Source organism: Aulostomus chinensis, chromosome 1 (genome assembly GCF_037954235.1).
Source record: "Aulostomus chinensis isolate RoL2024-O1b breed Wild chromosome 1, RoL_Achi_v1.0, whole genome shotgun sequence".
Taxonomy (NCBI): Eukaryota; Metazoa; Chordata; class Actinopteri; order Syngnathiformes; family Aulostomidae; genus Aulostomus; species Aulostomus chinensis.
The window spans coordinates 51,117,121-51,123,278 of NC_141320.1; the positions used below are offsets into that span (position 1 = coordinate 51,117,121).

General features: G+C 45.4%; 1 non-coding gene across 1 annotated transcript; it reads right to left on the bottom strand.

Moving 5' to 3' along the window:
- Window positions 1–1,027: 1,027 nt before the first annotated feature.
- On the bottom strand, window positions 1,028–1,100 carry trnak-cuu (transfer RNA lysine (anticodon CUU)). Its single transcript has one exon. It is a non-coding gene; the product is annotated as a tRNA-Lys (tRNA).
- Window positions 1,101–6,158: the final 5,058 nt, after the last annotated feature.

The following is a 6,158-nucleotide window of genomic DNA, read 5'->3' on the forward strand; positions in this document are numbered from 1 at the left end:
AGCGAATCTCAGCGGGAGCCACGGTCGACGAGGTGGAGGCTTTGGAGGCCGTCCTCCCACCAGTTCGTTGGAGAGGCGTCGTACATCGATGGGAGAATCCAGCTGAGAACGTGAGCCGGTTACGTTGGTTTTCACCGATTCAGGCCTGGACTCCTGTCTCGCTGCCAAACTCCGCCTGACTCCGTAGAGCTGGTCAGCCTCCACTCAGTCCTCTTCATTTGGTTGGAGGTCACTATCGTTCATCCTACACACCTTTCCACCTGCCTCTTAGCCGTCTACTTGAAGCTCAGATAAATCCAGGCTAATTCATACCTGCTACTCAATATGGGCCTTAATTACTCTGCTGGAATTATCACTCTGTCTTAAGGGTTTTCTTAATTGTATTAAATCCTCTTTAATTTCCAAGAAGTCTTCCAACTCATTCATTCATGCAAGCCACTGATCCACAAGACCTCATTGATGAGCTTCAACCTGAGACTGATTGTTTCTCGTTGGACGAGACACCCATTCAATGAGACTCATTGTCAGTCCATTGAAATCTACTGGTGTTCCTGGTGAGTTGATTTAACAACATGAGCTGACAGAATCTACGTTCAGGTAGGAACCACCACATCCAGGGGTCTGGACCTTAGAGCAGGCAGAGCCATCAAAGTAGCAGACTAAGCTAGCAGACATTAGCATTGAGAAGAAACTGATACCTGAGCCTACTTTTGGGTCTGGTCAGGTGATGACACAATAATATGACATCATTGTCAGACTGACGCCTGCTCAACACTGACCAAACGCCGCCCTATTGCATTGTGGGGAATTTCTGCTTGGCTCGCGTCCATCAATACACACAAAGAAATTTCTCCAGAATCAGTATTGACATACAATTGAGTCCACACTGGTTTTTCATTCTGAGTCAGGTGCAGGTGTGGAACTTCAGACACAGTCTGTGTTTGTGTTGTTCATTCAGTGATTTTTCTTTCAATTCCCAATCACAGCTGCAGAAAGTGAGAGGACAAGCAGGGATGTTCAAGATGAACGCCCAACGTGGGGCTTGAACCCTCGGCCCTGAGATTAAGAGTCTCATGCTCTACCGACTGAGCTAGTCAGGCTACATCTGAGTACCTTCAATAGCCTGAAGTGATCACAGTGAGAGACGCTACAAGCGCTTCATCAGACTCACAGTCACATGAGCCATCACATGATTGATGAATGACCACAAACACCTTCATCTTTGACAAAGAAGTCAAATAAAAGGTGAACCACAGATGAGACACCAGTGGTAAAAACACTAAAGTGCTGTCAAGGAGAAACAGGATACGAGCAAACACACACAAGTTACAGAGAGAGAACTCTCCCAGAGGGAACCACTCAAAGGAGAACCTAGAGATCATCAGGCTGGATGACCTCATCAACATGAGACACCAGTGGTAAAAACACTAAAGTGCTGTCAAGGAGAAACAGGATACGAGCAAACACACACAAGTTACAGAGAGAGAACTCTCCCAGAGGGAACCACTCAAAGGAGAACCTAGAGATCATCAGGCTGGATGACCTCATCAACATGAGACACCAGTGGTAAAAACACTAAAGTGCTGTCAAGGAGAAACAGGATACGAGCAAACACACACAAGTTACAGAGAGAGAACTCTCCCAGAGGGAACCACTCAAAGGAGAACCTAGAGATCATCAGGCTGGATGACCTCATCAACATGAGACAGGTGGATAGGAAACAAGCTCTGAGATGTCAGGAACATGAGATCCAAGTGGTGAGAGAGCAAGAACTGGTGAGGTTCCAGAACCAGGAGTGAGGTGGAGCCTGCATCACCTACTGGGAGCTTTTAGTCTAAGGTTCAACTTGGACTTGAATGATTTCTGCAGAGACAACGTGCAGGGAGGGAATTTGGAGATGAAGAACAAGTTCCTCTCAGCTTTAATGGAGTTTTCAGGAGTCAAACAGACCCTCCTCTGATTGGTTGTCAGATGTGTTCTCATTGCACCACAGCCTCCAGGTTGAGGGTTCTGATCCTAGTCAGACACATTGACTCTGATGCTGCTGAGCCTGAAGGGAGGATGAAGAAAGGAGTGTCTGAGAGAGCTTCACCAGACCAACTGTCCAGTTGAACAACAAACACTAGTCAGTAGGAATGTTGCTGCTGGGACCCTGATTCAAACCAGGGTTGCTGCAGCCACAACACAGAGGACTGACCACTAGAGGATCAGGGCCTCCTGGAGGCTGAGGTTGGAGCTGCTCTGTCTTTGTCTCACTGAGAGATCAAAGACAATTGGAGTCCACAAAGAAATCATTGAGAAATCAAGGAGAGATCAAAGAAAGAATTCTAAGATCAAAAACAGAACTCTGAGATCAAAGGTTGAAGTTCCCCAAGGTTCAGTTTTAGCTCAGACCCTCTTTAATATCTCTGTACTGCCACTTGTCGTCAGGAGACTCAGTATAAACCTCCACAGTCCTGCTGATGTCACTCAGCTGGACATGTCTGTGTCTCCTGGTGACTCAGGACCAGTTGATGTCCATTAACCTGCCATGGAGGCAGAGAACAAAACTGAGGTCTTAATTAAAGCTGGAGGCAGTGTTGTTAGGGCCTGAGCCTCCTTCTGTCCACTGCAGCCCAGTAGCAGGAGTCGTCCTGAATCCAAGGATGTATTTTATGAGAGCGGTGGGACTTGTAGTTTAGGAGGTAGAAGCCTCAGTGTGACACCAAGTGAGAATCAGAGCTGAGCCTCTTAAGAGCCCCTCCCCCGCTGCTCTCTGTCAGAGTGGAGAGGAGAGAGGATTTTTGGAGAGTTTGTTGTTTGAAAAATGCTCATCAATCCCCAGATTGTGGTCAAAAGTTGAATGTAACATATTTTAGTAGGCATTTTTGTCAGGAATGTAGTGAAGTTATTTGTGAAGTGGAGAGAGTTACAGTGTAGACGAGAGAAGCGTCAGTTTGAGGCTATGTGTGTCTGAGGAGACAGCCTCCCATTGGTTTACATTGTAGGGTGAAAAGTGGGTCCTGGACTTTGTCATGACTCAAACAATTTGTAGTTGGTTTCTGTTGGTTTGGTTTGCTTGACTGGTTGTTGTTTGTTGACCTTGCAAATCCATATTTTGGGTTCTGGCTTGTTCTGCTTTTCATTTTGTGTTTGTATTAAAGTTCTGTTGCTGAAAAAATAAATCCAGGGTTTAGTGACTAAAAAAAGGTCCAGAGGCCCACAACTAAATCTTCAAACCAATATTTCCATGGATAAGGAGGCCTAACAAGGTCACCAAGAGATGGAAACAACTTGGAGGATAGAAAATTGTTATAGTTTATTTGACAGCTGATTGAAGACGTGGGTCAAAACTGACCGTTACCATGGAGATGGGAACAGAAAGCTGACACAAGAGGAAGGTTCCAGCTCTGAAAAAGGAGTTTGATCAAAATCTTGAACTGCCAGCAGAAATATCCTTTTGTATGTTGACCTTTGTTGACAGAAGTCACTTTAGCTTGGCAGTGAAAAGAATGGCTGCTAGCTTGACAAAGAACTGCACAAACCAGGTTCAAGCTGGACTTTGGACCCTGGTATCTGCAACGACTCCATCAACTCCTAATCTAGCAGCTCTGCTGGGTCCAACTATTTTACAGAACATTTGACAGACCTGTGGAGCAGTGAGGACACACATGAGTGGACCTTTGCTATCTGGGTGTCCTCCAGTCACATGACTGAAGTCATCCATTCATGTCAGTGATGTCACTTGGCAGGACTCTCATTGCCGTCTCATTCTAGAAAAGAATCCAGACTCCACCTGTGGCTCAATGATAACTGCTGGACCTCTGGTTGGAGGCTGGACGATGATGTTTGGACTGGAAGGAAAACTCCTTGTCCAAATTCCATTGTGTTCAAGTTTAAAGTCCCACAATAAGAAGTAGCTGAATCTGACAGGTGGAGGTTTGGAACTACAAGATGGTGATGTTTTCTTGACTGGATGCTCTGACTGTCAGGGTGGATGACAGCTTCTTCTGCTGCTGCATCTGAGTGGCTAGGATTGGAGGTTTTACCCTCCAAGGTTGTCTGGTTCCAGGGGAAATTTTAGAATTCCAGTCCCCAACCTTGGCTGTTCTGAACCTCTTCTCCTGAATCACTCCTGAGCTGCAGCAAGAACAAATACCAGTGCCAACCAGATCAACTTCATGGCTGCTAACAGAACTTAGACACTTGATTTCCATCAATCTGGAGCCAAGAAGGCCCTCACCTGTGGTTCTCCTCCAGGAGGGTCCAGGTTCTGCCATTGTGGCTCCTGGTGCCACTGCCAGAGAGCCTCAGCTGCACACTGCAACATTTCAACAGGAGATTGACATTCCTTCAAATGTCCTGACATCTGATTCCAATGGTTCTGTTCCATCTTTATATTTTAAAATCAATCACACAATGAAAGCTGCCTCAGCAGGTTTAAGTGAGAGAACAAGCTAAGAGATCTGAAACCAGTAAAATATGCTTTTCTGTGTGCAAACTAGTGAGGGGCATGGAAGGATATTTTACCACCAATACAGAACCCAGACTTTAGTCATGTGATGAGATAGAGACTCTGATTATGAAGTTAATGGACAAAATGTGAATTGAAAGAAAACACATTAAAAAATACTAACTAAACTAAATAAATGAATAAAGAAGCAGCACAAATAATGTTTTCTTCTGCACAAATTTACTGGAATTAGACTGCATTTTTGGTCAATGAGTAGATGAAAGAGTGTCACATATATATTATATACATGTGATACATGCACGTGGCTTTGGACAAAAGCTCAGTGAAACTGTAGGATTGTAGAATGATTTAAACGTTCCAAGTGGACTGTTTCAGGTTTCTAGAAGACACTTCAGCTCTCATCCAAGAGGCGTCTTCAGTTTTCTTCACTGATGGGAGGATTTATGGCTCTAAGGGGGCGGGACCTTCTCCAGAGGTGATTGACACATGTGAGTTCTGGGTGTCAGAGTTGTTTTGGTCAGGATGTGAAAGGGAAGTTGACTCAACTGGTATCTGTGTCAGTTAAAAGCCTCACAGTTCGGAGTCATTCCATAATCTAGGAGCAGAAACTAGAGACACTTGCGACGAGGATGGGATTGGAACCCACGCATGCAGAGCACAATGGATTAGCACTCCATCGCCTTAACCACTCGGCCACCTCGTCTGCTAACAGCAACCCTGACCTTTGAAACAGTGAACTCTTTGGAGCCCATTTGTCAGAAATGGACCCAGCAGGAGCCACTGAACACAACTCTGACATCATCAGGCTTCTTCCCAGCAGCTTGGTGCTCCAGAGGGAAGAATCCAGACCATCGCTACATCATCAGAGTGAACACCAGCTGATGTTGACCAGTTTAACAAGCCTTTGACTGCTAAATGACATCCAAGCTCAGATTCTCTTGTCCTGGTAGAACAAGTCAGTGTTGAAGAAGATAAGAGCACCAGTCTCTTTCATCCAATGCTGGAACAGCGTTAGACTGAAGGTCTGAAGGTCCCTGGTCTGGTCCAGGTTTCAACAGGGGACCAGCATCAGCCAGCATTTAAATGTGGACAACAGTGGAGGTGAAGCCCACATCAAGGAAACAAGCCTCCTATCACTGTCCTGTGCTGAGTTTCTTTAAAAAATTTGAGACAACCTCAAGATTTTCTGTTTCCTGTGTTGGACTTTGGCTCAGAGAATCAGAGCCAATCAGAAGCTTGTTGGTCTTGGATGCTGGTCATCAGGAGCAATGAGGGGCTCAGTGTCTTGCTCAAGGACACTTCAACATGGTCACCAGCTGAAGTGAGAACTGAACCAGCAACTCTGCTAGACGGCCACTCTGCCTCCAGGCCGTGCCCCCTAACCTGAATCATCATGATGTCATTATTTGTTGCTTTAATTCACCAAATGTGTGACGTGGTGAGTTTGTCAGGAGTTTAAAGACCAAAGTTGTGAACACACAGAGAAGTAAACCTGTCAAAGCTGCTTCACTTGATGAGTGAAACTGAGGAACTGATAGAAGAGCAACAAAGAAAATGGAGTCAGAAGGTCGTCTTCTTCACCGCTCAGTCACAACACTGACACACACACACACACACACACACACACACACACACACACACACACACACACACACACAAATAGTTTGTCTTTGAGAGAGGACAAAAAAATATTTGACTGTGCTGA